This window comes from Canis lupus, chromosome 37 (genome assembly GCF_048164855.1).
Source record: "Canis lupus baileyi chromosome 37, mCanLup2.hap1, whole genome shotgun sequence".
NCBI lineage: Eukaryota > Metazoa > Chordata > Mammalia > Carnivora > Canidae > Canis > Canis lupus.
The window spans coordinates 9,400,170-9,419,576 of NC_132874.1; the positions used below are offsets into that span (position 1 = coordinate 9,400,170).

The window sequence follows — 19,407 nt, forward strand, 5'->3', positions numbered from 1 at the left end:
AGATGCTGTGCTCAAAAATGCAAACGAGGCTGAAATGACAGAGGAGTTTCCTTTCCTGCATGAGTATTGTACTCTTGGTTTGGAATGAATGAATGAATGAATGAATGAATGAATAAATAAATAAACAAACAAATGAACAAATTTGTAAGTGAACAAGTGCAGGCTCATTGTAAACTAGTTTGTTATAGAGGAAGGATCATTCCAACCTCTGAAAATGAATTTAAATCTGTTATTCCAGCCATGTTACTACATCTGATGCTCTCACACACACCAGCTCACTGAACACTCACAACAGCCTCTCGCCGCTTTTGTCATTCCCCTTTTCCAGATGGAGAAACCAGGCGCTGGAAAATGAGCAGACTTCCCTGGGGTCAAAAAGGCAGTTCCTGGCACAACACAGACTAGGACCTAAGAACCAGGTCAAGTGACATTCTGTTAGCACGCTCCTGCCTCCCAAAGTAAAGTCATAGTAAAGTCATCAAGCTCCCCCTTGACCTCCAATCAGGACCTTTTTTTTTGTAAGGAGGCCAAAAATAGAAGGCTGATGTAAAACATTTTAATTCTATTTTTAACCATCTATTTAGGGCAAAAGGCCAGGTGTTTTGCCAAAACAAATTAGATGATACTCCTATCTCAGCGAAAGCCCAATCTTAAACTGAGAGGAAAAATATAAAATGTACACTGGGAAGAAGAGTCCAACAACTCCGAGTACCTCCATTCTCGGCATTGGCTCCTGCAAGAAGGAAGAGGCAAATTTCCTGGAAGAGTGAACAGTCAAAGTGTATGACTCAAAGACTATTTCCGTACATGATCCTATTTCAACCTTGTTGTCCATCTGCTTGCTGAGAATGTAAAGTTGTCCAGGTCCAAGTCAGAAAAGGGGATGAAATCATCTACTAAAAACATTTATGCAGGATCTCCATGAAGGCGATGTTGCGATTACATGTTGCGATTACACAACACAACCATGCAATTAGAGCCCAACACACACCTTCCCGTTACCTACCGAAACTTCTGTGCGATCGTGATGCTTCACCCCAGGGAGGTAAGTAAGTTCAGGGACTCAGCTAAACAAATGGGCAATGCTATAAAATTCATTATTAATCTGCTGCAGGCTAATTGAGGGGGAAAAAAGCAAATGAAAGAACTGCATACAAGAAAAAATAGTTAATCCTTTACACACAGGCTCTGAATAACCAATAACAATACCTATTTATGAAATGTTACAGCCAGTCATTCTTCCCCTCTCCCCTTGGTCCTCCTCCCCACACTCTCTTATCTCTCCTAGGGAAGTCACTAAGGATATCAAACTCTAACTACTCTCTATCCTACTACCTACCCTTCTAGCACAGCTGTACCTTTCAACACTCAGAGCCCCCGCCTATCATTCACCTGCACGCCTCGAGGGTTTCTCTCTACCTTCTTCAGAGTGAGAGAAAATGAAAGTTCCAGAAAAAAATAGCAAACTTTAGAGAAGTTCAAGGGAATGAGTATTCAGAAAACTAATGAATTCAGGGCTTTAGACACAAAAGAGTCCAGACTCCAATTTTATGAGCACAAGATAATAATTAGCATTTCAGCTCTATTGTAGACCAAATGGTCATTTATGGTTGGGCTAGAAACCTAAACTGCCAAGTATAATATTGTTTCCATAGTAAAATGAGTTTCAAGTTCTAAACAACGGACCTGCAAACAAACTTTTGGAACTCTTAATATTCTTAAGTTTGGGCCGCCTACCAAAAAATTTAACAATACATTTTTCCCCTTGAGGAATATAAGAAATAGTGAAAGGGATTATAGGGGAAAGGAAAGAAAATGAGTGGGAAATATCAGAGAGGGAGACAGAACATGAGAGACTCCTAACTCTGGGAAACGAACAAAGGGTAATGGAAGGGGAGGTGGGCAGGGGAATGGGGTGACTGGATGACAGGCACTGAGGGGGGCACTTGATGGGATGAGCACTGGGTGTTACACTATATGTTGGCAAATCAAACTCCAATAAAAAATATACAAAAAAATTTTCCCCTTGAGTTTCTTTCTCTTTACTGCTGCAGAAGAATATAGAAAGTATACATGTATATAACTGGTGATGATGTTTGACATCCTTCCTTAGATACTCCTTCAATTGGGAAAGGAGTTGGTGACCATTTGTTCTGAAAAGCCCTAGGTGAATCTATTCTTCCCGCCTGTGCCCAATGGAAGTAAACAGAAGCATGTCTAAGTAGTGACTATAGGGGAAAGGGCTCTCAACGTTATCATAAAGAGATAGTAAGGACAACAGATTAGGAGAGGGTTTATTCACTTTACATTGGCAAAGAGAGTCAGTGGGTTGTTGCTATTATAGCCTCAGGGCAAGAATTGAGCTCCAAGAAGGCAGGTGGTTGCTTCTGAGCAGATACTGTAAATGTACTCCTGTGTGTGTGTGTGTGTGTGTGTGCACATGTATAAAGGCAATTAAGCTATAAGGAGTAAGATTAAAGGGATGATGATATGATGTTCTTCCAAAGGGAAACCACTGACGTGACAACATATCGGCCAAGTCTGTAATAGACTTGTTTTCTCTTCAAAGAGCTATAATCATGGGTCAAACCTAGGGTAGGGAGTAGAAGGACCCTTAGACTTCTCCATGTAATAACTGGATTCCCCAGAATGGGCTACAGTCAAACCAGATGAGTGAGAAAAGACAAGAGTCAGACATTCCTACGAGTTGCCTTCAAAGGATGTTGCCTTCAAATCTCATGGCAGCCATGTTCAGACGATGTAATTCTGATTGGACCCAGAATGGATGTCTGTCTGCAGTAGAGCCAATCAGATTTTCTCCACCAGCAATTTGGAATTTGGATTTAGGGACAGCTAATCTCTGCTTGGATAAAGCCATGCAGCAACCATAATATTCTACCATCTATATGAGCTACAGAAAAATCCAGAAAAAGGACAATAAAGCAGATAGATGTGCAAGGGAGGAGGTAAGACAAGAAAGAAAGAGAATAATGGTTTTCAGTTCTCAGTTCCAGTTCCCTCCGGAAGCCACCTGCATTCCTATCTTTGAGTTTTCTCAAGACAACCTTTGTCCTTAGAGCAAATTTTCCTTTTTTTGTTAAAGCTAATTCCAATTTATTTCAGTTATTAAAAATCAGAAACACCTTGATTAAACCGCATTATCATAAAGAAAGTCAGCATAATGGTATAAAAAGAACATAGACTTTGAATCTGCCAATCTTGCCTCTACTGAATACAAGCTGTCTTGTCTAGAGTAAGTTTCCTAACTTCTTTGAGCCTTGATCGCCTCACCTATCAAATGCAGAAAATGACTGCCATGTGTAATTGTGAAAATCAGGAAAACATATCTAAAGCCTATGGCCCATAGTAAATACAAATTAAATGATAACCCTTAGTGGAATTCATTGGAGCAGTAGTCATGGTGGCAGAAATGGCATCACCCTGGGTATCTCAATAGGAAGTTTACATATGAAACTTATGAATACAGAAAAATGTTTTCCTTAAACTTTTTAGTTTATAAAATAATCCAATCAAGTTTTTTTTACTGAAACACTAGTAAATGCAAAATATGGCTTCATTTAAAAATACTTTTTAATGTATCATCTATCGCAGACAACTTCTATATTCATGGATAAAATCCTAGGGAAATCCCTGTAGCAACTCTACAAGATCACTTTTTTTTTTCAAGTAATCTCTATACCCAGTGGGGGCTCAAATTCACAACCCTGAGATCAAGAGTCACATGCTCTACCCACTGAGCCAGCCAAGCACTCCCAAAGGATCATTTCTTTATCAATTCATCTTCTCCATCAGCTTACATCTTAGAGAAATGGTTCTAGTCCTTGTGGAAATCATAGGCCCCTTTGAGACTGGGATAATGAGCTCTCCCCTCAGAAGAGTCACATACATACATAAAATGTTGCACAGGGGCACCTGGCTGACTCAGTGGTTGAGCATTTGACTTTGGCTCAGGTTGTGATCCCAGGGTCCTGAACTGTGCTCTCCACAAGTGAGCCTGCTTCTCCCTCTGCCTATGTCTCTGCCTCTCTGTGTGTCTCTCATGAATAAATAAAATCTTTAAAACTAAAATAAAATGTTGCAGATTTCCTAGCGTGCGTGGTTCTGTGAATCTCATGCATGAATTCCTATGAACAGTCTGATAAACCTCTTTACCTGGTATTTCTTTAAACAAGTCTGCATATAAGAAGTCAGTATGTACCCCAAGGTATGACCTACAGACAAGAGATACCTTGCAATAAGTTCCCCAACCCCCAGGCTAATACCCTTACTGAAATGAAAGACAATAGATCCCCACTTGTCTGGGAGGGGGACTTGGCTATTCCAAGGAAGTCTTTACAAACTCTACCACAGCACTTACTCTACCATATTTTAAGCATCAACTTACTTGCATGTCTCCCATACTAAACTGAATGAAGGCAGAAAGTGTGTCTTTCATTTCTAGGATTATGCTTCATATAGTAAATATTCAATAAATGATAAATAAGCATACGGTATTTTGTAAATATAAATTATGATTTATGCTTGTCTTTGACTCAAGAAATAGAAAATTCAAGATACTGTGCAGGCAATAAAAAGATTTTAATCCAGTTCAGAACATCCCCCCAAATATCATTTCTATAACTCTACTAGGGCTAAAGAAAGTCTCTGCTTGGTTAGTCCTAGAGAACTACATTATTTGGCAATGGAGCTCTACCAAATGCACATTTCCTCATTTTCTTTGATTCTCTTCTACTCTAAGACAGTTCTAAAATATATACTACCATACACTGAAACATGTGAGCACAGACATGTACACACCACATTTAAGTGTGAGATATTCATGAAATTGTTTTGCACCCCAATCAGCCAGGATATATTGACTTGTTTCTTTTTTTTTTTTTTTTTGTTAATTCCAATGCCTTATTTTTTTACATAATAAATTTATTTTTTATTGGTGTTCAATTTGTCGACATACAGAATAACACCCAGTGCTCATCTCGTCAAGTGCCCACCTCAGTGCCCACCACCCAGTCGCCCCCACCCCCCGCCCATCTCCCTTCCACCACCCCTAGTTCGTTTCCCAGAGTTAAGAGTCTTTCATGTTCTGTCTCCCTTTCTGATATTTCCCACTCATTTTTTCTCCTTTCCCCTTTATTCCTTTTCATTATTTTTATATTCCCCAAATGAATGAGACCATATAATGTTTGTCCTTCTCCGATTGTCTTATTTCACTCAGCATAATACCCTCCAGTTCCATCCACCTCGAAGCAAATGGTGGGTATTTGTCATTTCTAATGGCTGAGTAATATTCCATTGTATACATAAACCACATCCATCGAAAGATGAATGGATAAAGAAGACTTGTTGTTTCTTATGTATGTTGCAGGTAGTGGTAATGGTGAGAAGGTGAATTAGAATATAGGGCTGTTGAAGGCAAAGCCCTTAACAGGATTTGGAATGAATACTTACAAAAAAACAAACTTGAAACAAGTTAAAGATAGATCATAGGGGGCAAACTTCAGCTATCTCTATATTATTATTGCCTTAATTGAATCATAGATAATTTAGATACCACCTTGTACCCAAACACAGCCTTTTCATTCATTTAACAAATATGGAATAAATCCTTGTGTGCCAGGCACAGTGCTAGAACCAAGGGATACAAAGATAAACCAGAAAGCCAAGGTGCCTGACTTCACAAAGAAAAGATTGTTTTTCAAGTAGAAAAGATCATTTTGTTAGAAGTGGTAATAAAGCAAAAGAGTGCCATGCTAAGCGATGCAGAGATACTACAGAAGCACTTTGCTGGAGAGAATTTATTCTAATCTGGAGCAATGGTTTCCAAGTGTGGTCCTCATACCAGCAGCAGCAGAGTTTCCTGCTGGTTTTAACAAGCCCTCTAGGTGATTCTGATTCATACCCCCACTTCAGCACAGGTAAATTGGATCACTGATATTTTAACATGTCCCCGGTGATTCTACTGTGAAGCGAGGGTTGAGATCCTGGTCCATGTGGTGAAAAGAGACCTCCCTATGGAAATGGCATTTAAGCTGAGACCCAGATGAATAGGACTCAGGAAATAAATAGTAAAAAAAAAAAAAAAAAAAAAAAGAGTTTCAAGGCAGAGAAAACTGCATGTTTAAAGGGCAGGGGGCAGAAATACATGGTGTATTTGAAGAATTTATAGAATTCAATGAGGCTGGATTATTGAGAAATTGAGGAAGACTGCTTTGAGATTAAGGTGAAGAGGTAGACTAGATGATTGAGAAAGAATTTGTAAGCTTAAAAGTTGAACTAAAAACCCATGGAAAGCCCTTGTAAGCAGCTTGATATCACCAGATCTTTGTTTTTTTTAACGATCACCCTGACTGTAGTGTAGAAATATGTTGAACACAAGAAAGATTTAATACAGGTGCTTCTAGGTAAGAATGTTTCAGTAGTCCAGGTGAGAAATGAGACTAGCGGTTGCAATGCAGTTGGAGAAAAGTAAACAGCTTCACCATTATTAAGAAATAGAGAGATGCCTGGGTGGCTCAGCGGTTGAGCATCTGCCTTCAGCTCATGGCCTGACCCCAGTCCAGGGATGGAGTCTCACATCGGGCTCCCTGCGAGGAGCTTGCTTCTCCCTCTGCCTGTGTCTCTGCCTCTCTCTATGTGTCTCCCATGAATAAATAAATAGAAATCTAGTCAGAAGAAGAAGAAGAAGAAAGAAGAAGAAGGAGAAGGAGAAGGAGAAGGAGAAGAAGAAGAAGAAGAAGAAGAAGGAGGGGGAGGAGGAGGAGGAGGAGGAGGAGGGGAAGGGGAAGGGGAAGGGGAAGGGGAAGGAGAAGAAGAAAAGAAAAGAAAAGAATTGGAGCGCCTGGATGGTACAGTTGGTTGAGCCTCTGACTCTTGGTTTCAGCTCAGGTCATAACCTCAGGGTCCTGGGATTAAGCCCCACATTGGGCTCCCAGCTCAGCACAGAGTCTGCTTGGGATCCTCTCTCCCTCTGCCCCTCCCACTCATGCTTGTTCTCTCTCTCTCTCTCTGAAAATAAATACATAAATCTTTAAAAAAGAAGAAGAAAGAAAGAAATAGAATTGACAGAACTAGGGGATTAGTAGGATGTTAGAGATCTGGGAGTTCAAGAACTCAGGGCTGACTTCCATGTTTCTGATAAGAGCAATTGGGTATATAAAGTCAAGTTCATATTTCAGCACATTCAAGGTGGAATGTACAAGTGAAAACATCTAGTAGGCTCTTTGACAAGGGATATATGAAAACATTGATGTAGAAGCAGTCTTTATCTATGGTATTGAGGCCATGGATTGGAATGGCATAACCTAAAGAGTAATTCAAGTTTGAGATGATGAGGACTTAGAACCTAACCCCTTGGGAGCACTAATGAATACAGGAGAAAGGGATAATAAAAGAAAAAACATCCAGAAAAGTGGAGGAAAACCAAGGGACCAAGTGAATGCAGTACATGAAAGCCACAGTAAGAAAAAGCTCCAGAAGCCAAGAGAAGACTACAGAACCAAATGCTGGTAAAAGTTTAAGCAAGGTAAAAACCAAATGGGTCCGCTGGATCCATGACATTAGAAGTTAATATTGACATCAACAGGAAAAATATCAGAAAGTGGAGGAGATGATTGCTTGCAGATGCTCAACTATGATAGCATAGTCAAGAAATCTGATTATAAAGAGGAGACAAATAAATTGGCACTTAGAGATAGATGTGGAATTCATCAAATACTTTTTTTTAATGCATGGTCAAGAGCAAATGTAAGAGAAGATACTGAGGAGGACAAGGATGGTAGGATAGATTACAGTACAAGGTCACCAAGAAGATGGGAAGGAGCCAGACATGAGTCCAAGAGTAGAATTTGCCTTAGGTAAGAAGGGACATCTCTTCCTTAAACACTCATCCCCAGGTGAGACATCACAATGGGGCATACACATCTGTATTTCCTTTGATTCCATGTTTTCATTAGGAGAGGGATTATAAACCCTGGAATACTTACAAACACTATTGTTACAATTATGATGGGTACGGCTGAGAGTGAATTTTATTTGGAGCTTTCAGTGGATCAATGAGCTTCAATGTACATTCTCAGACAAGTCCCTGAGAAGGTATGAACAGGCACCGGGTCAGGCCAACAAGCTAGTAATCAACTTGGCCCAAAAAAAAAAAAAAAAAAAAAATCAACTTGGCCCAAGTGTGCCCAGGACTTTCCCTGTTTTAGCGCCGAAATCTCTGTGTCCCAGAAAACCACACAGTCCCAGCAAACTGGAACAAGTGGCCAAACTAGATCTGGTTCAAAGGCATCTTCTTTGAATGTCTGCAATATGTTACTTTTCCATTATAAGTCAATTAGCCTCTCAAATAATAAATTATCAAACTTAACTTTTTATATTTTTAACCCAAACGAAACCTTAGAGTTTGCTTCTTAAGGGTAAAGAAAAACTCCTTTTTATTCCCTTCATACACTCTGTAAGAGGCAATGCTAACGACATAATTCATTTACTCTATTTGCAATCTCATTTTATAAGAACCTAGAATGTCCTGGAGTATAAGTCCAGCTATGGATCTGCTGAAATTTTTTGCCCTTTTAAGAAGACTAAATGATTATGCAATGCAAACTAAAAGAAAACAAATTGATCCACAAAAGAAAGAGAATATTTTATTCAGCCCTTAATAATTCAATTTTTTGCTTGTTTTGCTAACTGGATGGGCTCAGGAGGAATAAATTACATTAGATACATAAATACTCAAATATAGAATGATTCAGCATTTTCATTAGTACACAGTATAATCCAGAAGGAACCTGAAGTTAGGTTACTAATAAACCTAATGATTGTTGGGGGATAGGGAAGAAGCAGAACATTTTAAATAGAAGAACAGACTTAAATTCATGTAATTCAACCTACAAATAATTAGCTAAAATAAGATGCTTCTACAAATATAAGTTGCTAAATTCACACACTTAGCATAAATTGCTAAATGATAATTTTACCATAAAATAACGGTCTCAATAGGAGACATTATGCACAAAGCTTAGTGTTTTTCAGAAGTACTAATGTACTTAATATTTCTTAAGTAATACATTTGTTTTTCCAGTTTCATTAAGTATAATTGACATATAATATTGTATAAGCTTAAGGTGTATTATGTGTTGATTTGATAACACTTCTCTATTGCTAAGTGATTGCCATGTAGCTTTAGCTAACACCTCTACCTCGTTACATAATTAGCATTTCTTTTTTTGTAGTGAGAACATTGAAGATCGATTCTCTTTAAATTTTTCTTTTTAAAGATTTTGTGTATTTACTTGAGAGAGAGAGAAAGAGAAAATGAGAGAGCACAAGTAGGGTGAGAGATAGAGGGAGAGGGAGAAGCAGGTTCCCCACTGAGCAGGGAGCCAGACATGGGACTTGATCCCAGGACCTTAGAATCATGACCTGAGCCAAAGGCAGATGCTTAACCAACTGAGCCACCCAGGCACACCCTCTCTTAAAAATGTTCAGGCATATAATATTGTTAACTATATTCACCATACTGTACATTAGATCTTCCAAACCTATGTGTGTGCATGCACACACACACACACACACACACACACACACACACTCCACATCTATTCATTTATCCATGAATGGGCACTGATGTTGTTTCCCTATCTTGGCTATTGTCAACGATGCTGCAGTGAACATGACAGTGCACACATCTCTTTGATATACTGTCTTCATCCCTTTCAATATGCACCCAGGAGTGGGATTGCTGGATCATAGGGTAGCTCTAGGTTTAATTTTTTGAGGAACCTCCATGCTGTTTTCCACAGTGGCTGCACCAAGTTACATTCCCACCAATAGTGCACACGAGTTCTCTTTTCTCCACATCCTCACCAACACTTGTTATTTCTCGTCTTTTTGATGAGAGCCCTTCTAACAGGTGGGAGGGGATAGTTCACTGTGGTTCTGATTTGCATGTCCCCAACGATGAGTGGCATCGAGCCCCTTTTCATGCACCTGTTGCCGTCTGTATGTCTTTTCAGTTCCTCTGCCCATTTTTTTAATCAGATTGTTTTTAGGTTTTTGTTCTGGTTTTTGCTGAATTGTATGAGCTCTTATCAGATATTATACATATTTTGCAAACATATCATCCCATAAATTGCTTTTTTCATTTTGTTGAATTTTGTTGCCACTCAGAAGCTTCCTAGTTTAATGTACTTCCACATAATAATTTTTGCTTTTGTTGCTCATGTTTTCAATGTCATATCCAGAAAATCATTGCCACGAGCAACAACAAGGAGTTTCCCTCTATGTTTTCTTCTACTAGTTTTATGGTTTTAGGTCTTACATTTAAGTCTTTAATCCATCTCAAGTGTGTAAGATAGGGGTCCAATTTCATTCTTCTGCACATGGATAACCAGTTTTCTCAACTCCATTTATTGAAAAGCTGATCATTTTCCAATTATTATGGACTCCCTTGTGAAATATTAGTTGTCTGTACATGTAAGGGTTTATTTCTGAATTCCCTATTCTGTTCCATTGGTCTTTATGTCTGTTATATGCCCAGACCCTACTGTTTCAATTACTACAGTTTAGTATAGTTATAAATTGGGAAGTTTAATGCAATCGCCTTTGTTATGCTTTCTCGGGATTGTGCCTTGGCTATTCGGGTCTTTTGCGGTTTCATGCAAATTTTAGGCTTTTTTTTTTCTCTTTCTGTTGCAATTTTGATATGGATTTGCACTGAATCTATAGATGGCTTTGAAGAGTATGGTCATTTTAACCATAACAGTATTAACAGTATTAATTCTTCTGATCCCTGAACACAGGATATCTTTCCATTTCGTTGTCTCATCTTTTATCAAAGTCTTAGAGTTTTCAGTGTAAAGATCCTTCACCTCTTAGGTAAATTTATTCCTGAGCATTTTATTGGTTTTCGTATTATTGTGAACGGGATTCTTTTATTTCTTTTCATAGATTTGTTGTTAATATATAGAAATGCAACTGATTTCTGGAAGCTGATTTTGTATCCAACAACTTTACTAAAATTGTTAACAGTCCTGGTTTTGTTTTGTTTTTTGTTTTGTTTTGTTTCGTTTTGTTTTTTTTGAGGGACTCTTTAGGATTTTCTATATATATATCATATGCAAACATAGATAACTTTGTTTCTTCCTATCCAAGAATGCTTTATTTATTTATTTATTTATGCCTGATTGGTCTAGCTAGGACTTCCAGTACTATACTGAATAGGAGTGGTGAGAATGGACATCTTTGTTTTATTCCTGAGCTTAGAGGAAAAACTATCAATCAGCCTTTCACTGTTCAGTATGATGTTAGCTATGGACCAGTCATATATGGGCTTTATTATGTTGAAGTACATTCCTGCTTTACCTAATTTATTGAGAGTTTTTATCATAAAAGGATGTTACATTTTGTCACTTCTGTGTATATTGAAATTATAATATGCTTTTTTTTTCTTTCATCTCATTACTGTGGTATATCACATTGATTGATTAGTGTATGTTGAACCCCAAGGATAAATCCTTGCACCCCAAGGATAAATCCCACTTGATCATGTGCTTTATTTTTTAAGATTTTATTTATTTATTTATTTATTTATTTATTTATTTATTTATTTATTGAGATAGAGAGTATGCATGAGTGGGGGGAGGGACAGAGGGAAAGAGAATCTCAGGCAGACTCTGCACTGAGTGCTGAGCCTGACACAAGACTTGATCCCATGACCCTGAGATGATGACATGAGCTCAAATCAAGAGTTGGAAGCTTAACAGACTGAGCCACCCAGGCACCCTGAAACTGCACTTTTTTTTTTTTTTTAATTTTTTATTTATTTATTTATGATAGTCACAGAGAGAGAGAGAGAGAGAGAGAGAGAGAGAGGCAGAGACATAGGCAGAGGGAGAAGCAGGCTCCATGCACCGGGAGCCTGATGTGGGATTCGATCCCGGGTCTCCAGGATCGCGCCCTGGGCCAAAGGCAGGCGCCAAACCGCTGCGCCACCCAGGGATCCCGAAACTGCACTTTTAATGTGCTGCTTAATTCAATTTGCTAATATTTTGTTGACGATTTTTCCATCTATATTCATTGGGGATTTTGGCCTGTAGTTTGTTTGTTTTCTCCTTGTAGTGCCCTTACCTGGCTTTGGTATCAAGGTAATGCTGGCCTCATAAAATGAGTTTGGGTGGCACCTGGCTGGCACAGTTGGTAGAGTATATGACTCTTGAGCTCAGGTCATGTGTTTAAGCCACATGTTGGGTGTAGAGATTACTTAAATATAAAATCTTCTTTAAAATGAGTTTGATGGAAAAAATTTTTTTAAAAAATGAGTTTGATGGGATGCCTGGGTGGCTCAGAGGTTGAGCATCTGCCTTTGGCTCAGGTCATGATCCCGGAGTCCCAGGATCGAGTCCTGCATCAGGCTTCCTGCATGGAGCCTGCTTCTCCCTCTGCCTATGTCTCTGCCTCTCTCTTTGTCTCTCATGACTAAATAAATAAAATCTTTTAAAAAATTAAAATAAATAATAAGTAAAATAAGTTTGAAAGTGTTCACTGCTCTTCAATCTTTGGAAGAGTTTGAGAAGAAGAATTGGTGTTAATTCTTCTTTAAATGTTGGTAGAATTCGCCAGTGAAACCATCTGATTTTGGGCTTTTCTTTGCCAGGAGGTCTTTGATTATGAATTCAATGTCCTTATTGGTCTGTCCGAATTTTCTATTTCTTCATGATTTGGTTTGGTCCAATGTTTGTTTCTAGGAATTTATCAATTTCTTCTAGGTTTTCCAATTTGTTTGCATGTAACTTTTCATAATAATCTCTGATGATCCTTTGCATATCTGTGTTATCTGCTATAAAGTCTTCTCTTTTGTTTCTGAATTTATTTGAGTCTTCTTTTTCTCTTAGTAGCTAAAAGTTTGTCAGTTTTACTTATCCTTTCAAAAAATCAGCTTTTAGTTTATTGATATTTGTCCTTGTTTTTCGGGTCTCTATTTCATTGATTTCTGCTTTGATCTTCATTATTTTCTTCCTTTTGCTCACTTTAAGCTCAGTTTGTTCCTTTTTTTTCTCCCCTCTAGTTCCTTGAGGTATAAAATTGGGTTATTGACTTGTGATCTTTCTTTTTTCTTAATGTAGACACTGATTGCTATAAGCTTCCCTCATAGAACTGCTTTGGCTACATCCCGTAAGTTTTGGCATGTTGTGTTTCCATTTTCCTTCATTGTAAGATTTTTTAAGTTTTCCTTTTGATTTTTTTTTACCCATTAGTTTTCAGGAATATGTTGTTTAATTGCCACATATTTGTGAATGTTCCAGCTTTCCTTCTGTTTTGATTTCTAGTTTCATACCATTGTGGTTGGAAAAGGTACTTATTATGATTTCAACCTTCTTAAATTTGGCAAAACTTATTTTGTGATCTATCATATGATCTCTCCTAGACAATATTCTATGTGCACTTGAGAAGAATATGTATTCCATCTGTTGGATAGAATGTTCTATACATGTTTGTTAGGTGGATTTGGTCTAAAGTATGGTTCAAGTTCAATGTTTCCTTGTTAATTTTCTGTCTCACTGATCTATTTTTAAGTGGGGTATTGGAGTCCTTTACTATTATTATATTATGTCTATTTCCTCCCTCAGATCTTTTAGTATTTGCTAAATATATTTAGGTGCTCTGATTTTGGATGCATATATATTTATGACTGTTACATCTTCTTTTTTAAAAAAGATTTATTTATTCATGAGAGACAGAGTGAAAGAGGCAGAGACATAGGCAGAGGCTCCTGCAGGGAGCCTGATGCAAGACTCAATCCTGGACCCCAGGATCATGCCCTGAGCCAAAGGCAGACACTCAACTGCTGAGCCACCCAGGAGTCTCTGTTACATCTTCTTGATGAATAACCTCTTTACCATTATATAATGTGCCCAAACTCCTATGCCCCAACAATGTGCCAAAACTTCTCTCATCACCTGGACTTCCAAAACCACTCTCCCATCCATGGGTGATGATCTGAGACAGTGCTTCCCAAGGGCTCTTGGACCATGGCTGAGAGAGGCTGGAGCTGATTCATGGGCCACTACACCAAGGTCTATATACCTATTACCCTGATATACAGGGTGCTGAGTCTCCTCCTGGTTCCTTTGGCCTATGGTGGTGAATCTCACAACTCCCACAAAGGTACTTTTGTCTCTCAATATATTTCTAACCTACTGAGTACTTCTTTTTTAAAAGATTTTATTTATTTGAGAGAGAGAGAGAGAGAGAGAGAGCATACAAACAAGAGAGCACAAATGGGGAGCAACAAAGGGAGAGGGAGAAGCAGACTCCCCACTGAGGAAGGAGCCCCAACAAGGGGCTCAGTGCTGCAACTCTAACTGAGCCACCCAGGCACCCCCCTACTGAGTACTTCTAATGTAATAATACATCTGCGTCATTTAATGCTCATTATTTCCAAAATACTAAGACGCTCAGATGGAAACTACTGTCAAAAGAAGAAAACACAATATGTTAACTTTCTTCATCATTCACAGTTAACTTGATTACACACACTACTTGGCTATTTCCTTCTTCTCACTCTTGAATTCCTGTTGAAAACTGATAGTAAATAACCCAGAGTAAAATGGGAAGAAGGGGAGTTTTGACACCATATTCACCCCTGAAACTTCTCTTACCATGACACAAAAACTGATCTCACTGTTGACAAACACAAAGTCAGGGATATTAGATATATTAGATATCAATCTATAAATCATAATCTTTATAGTATGCATTCCAAAATAAAACTAGGAGCTAGCAGACTTACAACCTTGAAAAAAACGACTGGAACTAAAAGGTCACTATAGGGAAAGGAGAAATCTTTGTCAAGTAGGTATAACTGGTATTGAGAAATTAGGTTGGAATTTTATCCCCATCAATTCTCAGAGACCTAAGCATCAATAGTATTAATGGAAAATAAAATTATTTTATTAGCTGCCCTGTTCTCCCTCAATCCAGCTCAGCAACAGCTCAGCTTTAAAAGGAATGTATTTACCTTCCTGCATTCTCTTGCTAAACTCTCATAATCCCCAGGGGATGTATGGTGGAATTTGGTATGCTCAGAAATAAAAGCATATTGTGTAGCCATCATAGATATATTGTCATTGTTATTATGCTTTCTGGGTTCTCAGAGTATGTTGACATCTACATTATCATCCTAGTTCCCCAAATTGTCTACAATAGCTAAAATAGGAATGGTTTCAAATTAGTTCTTTGAGATTATCCCAATACTGTTCCCTTCCCTAACAGAGCTACAGAAATAGAACACATGCCCCACTGATACTAGAAATCACAATTCCAAAAAACAGTAGTTACTCAGAGAGACAGAGTGTAAGTTAAGACAGTGGTGCCCAATCCAGGTCACACCCTAGAATCACAAAAGAGTGCTTTTGAAGAACAACACTTGGCCCTTTTTTTTTTTTTTTTCTAAACTAATAAAATCAGGATCCCTGGGGGTAGGGCCCAGGCAGTAGTATATTTAAATAATTCCCTAGACAATTTTAATGGGTACCCAAGGTTCATTAAGAATTAGGTTTGACTGCATATAAAAGAAAAAAATAGCAATATCTTAAGACAGAGGGCTTTCTTTTGGGGCACGTGGGTGGTTCAGTTAAGCATCTGCCTTTGGCTCAGGTCATGATCTTGGAGTCCTGGGATTGAGGACTGCTCAGTGGGAAGCCTGCTGCTCCCTCTCCCTCTGCTGCTCCTCCTGCTTATGCACTCTCTCTCTCTCTGTCAAATAAACAAAATCTTTTTTTAAAAGGTGCTTTTTTTTTTCTCTTTCATACTAAAAAATGAGTTTTTGAAAGTCTTCCCATACTAACGCATGTATTACACCTTGAGTCATCCAGGACCTGGGCTCATTCTTGTCTCCTTGCTCTACAATCTTGTGTTGGGGTGTTGCTTTAGAGATCACTTCCTAGTCCAACATGGCTGCTGGACTTCCAGCCATCACATTCAAGACTAGAAGGAGGAAGGAAAGAGAAAGAACAAAAGAATGCAAATTTGTTCCCTTTCTGGAAGTTTCCAAATACTTATAATCTATTGGCTGGAACATAATCATATGGCCACACTTGGCTGCAATGGAGGCAGGCAGGCATAGTTTTTCACAGGGCTAAGGTTCTATTGCTAAAAAAGAAGTTGAAGGTGGAACTTGGGAAGGCAACTTGTAGTCTCTGCCACAGATGAATAAAACAGCAACTTAGCTCGGGCCCCCTCCATTCCATCTTGCTCTCTTTTTGCTTGAATGAACCTCATTGTTGTATGGTGTCCCAACTGTTACTGGCCTCAGAAAACAAAAGTGACAAGAATCATGAAGTTCTAAAACTCAACACCATTGTCTTCTGCCATGGTTGAATAAACTGAAGCCACCTGAGCAGGATGCACTAGCAGAATCTGTTGTCTAAAATGTCACAATGGACGCAGTTAGCTTCACAGACTGGGTTTAAGATCAAGGGACACGCATTCAGTGCACAATACCCATCTCATACCCCTTCTGGGTAAGGTACACATCAAGCCAGGTCTTTCTTAACATAACCCTAGGCTGAGAATAGAGACTGAGATTCTTCTATATCACATTGAATAGCAGGTTTACGAAGAGGTAGTCACTCTTGAAATATAAATCACCCAATTTTCTTGCATATATTTGACCCTGAGGCCATTCTTATAGAGTTTGTGTGTGATCAAGCAGCTAAAGCAAGATGCTTTTCAATAATGGGCAGAGCCATGTTGCACAGAAAGTAGGTTACCACAAACCTCCTATTTTAGGGTCCCACTACCTACTTTGTGTAGCTTGCCCTGAAACTCCTCTCTCTATCCCATACCTTTAGGCACCCAATGGCCTCATGCTGCCTGCAGTTTTAGGGCACTAATCATTGCATTCTCATTGCAAAGTGGCTGATTCCAAATTTCCCACCCCTAACTGCCAATTTTTCAAACCATCCAAGAGGACCTATGCTATTGCCTCACAGTGGTGATGGCAGTGTTAGCTAAGACAAATTGAATAGCATAACCAACCGTTACCCCTCCTAGTTAATGTCTGGTGAAAATGTGTATCTATCTGAGACTCCATTAAAGAGTTTTATGGGCTGGGACACCTGGGTGGCTCAGTGATTGAGCATCTCCCTTCAGCTCAGGTCGTGATCCTGGGGTTCTGGGATGGAGTCCCACATCAGGCTCCCCACAAGAGCCTCTCCCTCTGCCTATGTGTCTGTCTCTGTGTGTGTGTGTCTCTCATGGATAAATAAATAAAATCTGTTAAAAAAAAAAACAGGAGTGTTACAGGTTGAATTGTGTCCCCCCCCAAATTCATATGTTAACATCTTAACCCCCAATACCTCAGAGTGTGACTATGTTTGAGGATAGGATCTTGAAAAAGGTAATTCAGTTGAAATGAGGTCATTAGGGCAGGTCCTAATTGAATATGATTAGTGTCCTTATAAGAAGAGGAGATTAAGGGGCACCTGGTGGCTCAGTCAGTTAAGCATCTTCCTTCAGCTCAGGTCATGATCTCAGGGTCCTGGGATTGAGCCCCACATCAGTTTCCCTACTCAGCTGGGAAGTCTGCTTCTCTCTCTCCCTCCACCCTTCCTCACTCTTTGTGCTCTCCCTCTCTCTCAAATAAACAAATAAAATCCTTTAAAAAAGAAGAAGAGATGAAAACAAGATATGTACAGAGAGACCATGTGAAGACAGGGAGAAGATGGTCATCCAGAACCAAGGAGAGAGGCTTCAAAAGGAAATCAAGCTTGTTGACATCTTGATTTCAGACTTCTAGCCTCCAGAACTGAGAAATTAAATTTCTGTTGTTTAAGCCGCCCACTCTGTGGTACTTTGCCATGGCAGCTTTAGCAAACAAATACAAGGATAATTAAGTATTTCAAAATGGCACCAATTTTTGGATCGATGTTCAGCCCCACTGGATCCAGACCAGTTCAGCAGTTACCTTCTTTGCCAGCAGGCAGGCCTACACCCAGTCAATTGCAAAGTATTATATTTTGTATGACCATTAAAAAAACAAACAAACAAAAAACAGGCTGGCTCAGTCAGAAGAGCCTGTGATTCTTAATTTTGGGGTCATGAGTTTGAGCCATGTTGGATAGTAGGATTTACTTTTAAAAAAAAATTCTATAATTTGGGACGCTTGGGTGGCTCAGTGGTTGAGCATCTGCCTTCAGCTTAGGTCATGATTCCGGGTCCTGGGATCGAGTTCCACATCAGACTCCCCACAGGGAGCCTGCTTCTCCCTCTGCCTATGTCTCTGCCTTTCTCTCTGTGTCTCTCATGAATAAATAAGTAAAATCTTTGCAAAAGAAATCTATACATTGAGCAACAAAAAGAAAGCAGTACTGGATTCTAGCACAAGCATTAAAAAGTCATTCATGAGTTCACACCAATATAAATAGATGATTGAAAACATGACTGATGGAGAATAATCTAATCTCTCATGAAGAATTCCAGATAATCGAGGTAGATACTCCACCCTCAAGGAAATGGAGCATAACTCCTTGCTCCGTAAGTGTGGACAACATATAGTAATTTCTTTCAAAAGAGCACTTTAGGAAAAGGGGAAGAACAGAGTAACTTTAAAGTGGAGAATCCTTGCAAACACTACCTCAGCCAGGTAATCAAGGCCCACATCAACAGTGACAAGCCATACTGATCATATGTCCTGTTGATATGATATAATGAGAGCGACATTTTACTTCTGTGGCCATCTTCCTAAAAGCCCATAATGCCAGTGTAATTATGAGAAAGACATCTGACAAATCCCAAATCCCAACTGAGGGACAGTTTTAAAATACCTGCCAGTTCAGTCCTCCAAACTGTCAAGGTCATCAAAAACAAGGAAAGCCTGAGAAACTTCGCCAGGAGGAGCCTAAGGAGAGATGATGACTAAATGTAATATTGTATCTTGGATGGGATCCCAGAACAGAAAAAAAAAAAAAAAAAAAAAAGCATAGGAGGTAAAAACTAAGAAGTCTGGATAAAGTATGAACTTTAATTAATTCAAAAAAACAGTAGTAAGAATCTACAGACAAATGTGCCCGATAGAATTTCAACAAGTCGGATTCCTTTCTTCCCCATTGCAAAGACTCTCAGAAATTGCTGGAGTCCTGGCTGGCTGCAAAGCCAGTGGAGCAAGCATGCTCATGCATACTTGGAAAGGAGGAGGGTTCATTGTAGTGTGTGGGCCAGAAAGGATATAAGCCCCACACAGTTATCTGAGACAACTTGTAATGGGTGTCAATGCTGAAATTAAAAGGGAGCATAGGACAAAAAGGTAGGTCACCTGAAGAAGGCCAACTGGCCACCCATTCAGTGACATTCCCTTGGTGAGTTCGCCTCTGCCCTGAGTCAGCTCTC

At 39.1% G+C, this 19,407-nt stretch overlaps 1 protein-coding gene across 1 annotated transcript in view; it reads right to left on the bottom strand.

Annotated features, from left to right (window-relative positions):
• Positions 1-19,407, bottom strand: part of RNF144B (ring finger protein 144B) — a 169,027-nt gene that overhangs the window by 89,424 nt on the left and 60,196 nt on the right. The window lies entirely within an intron of this gene.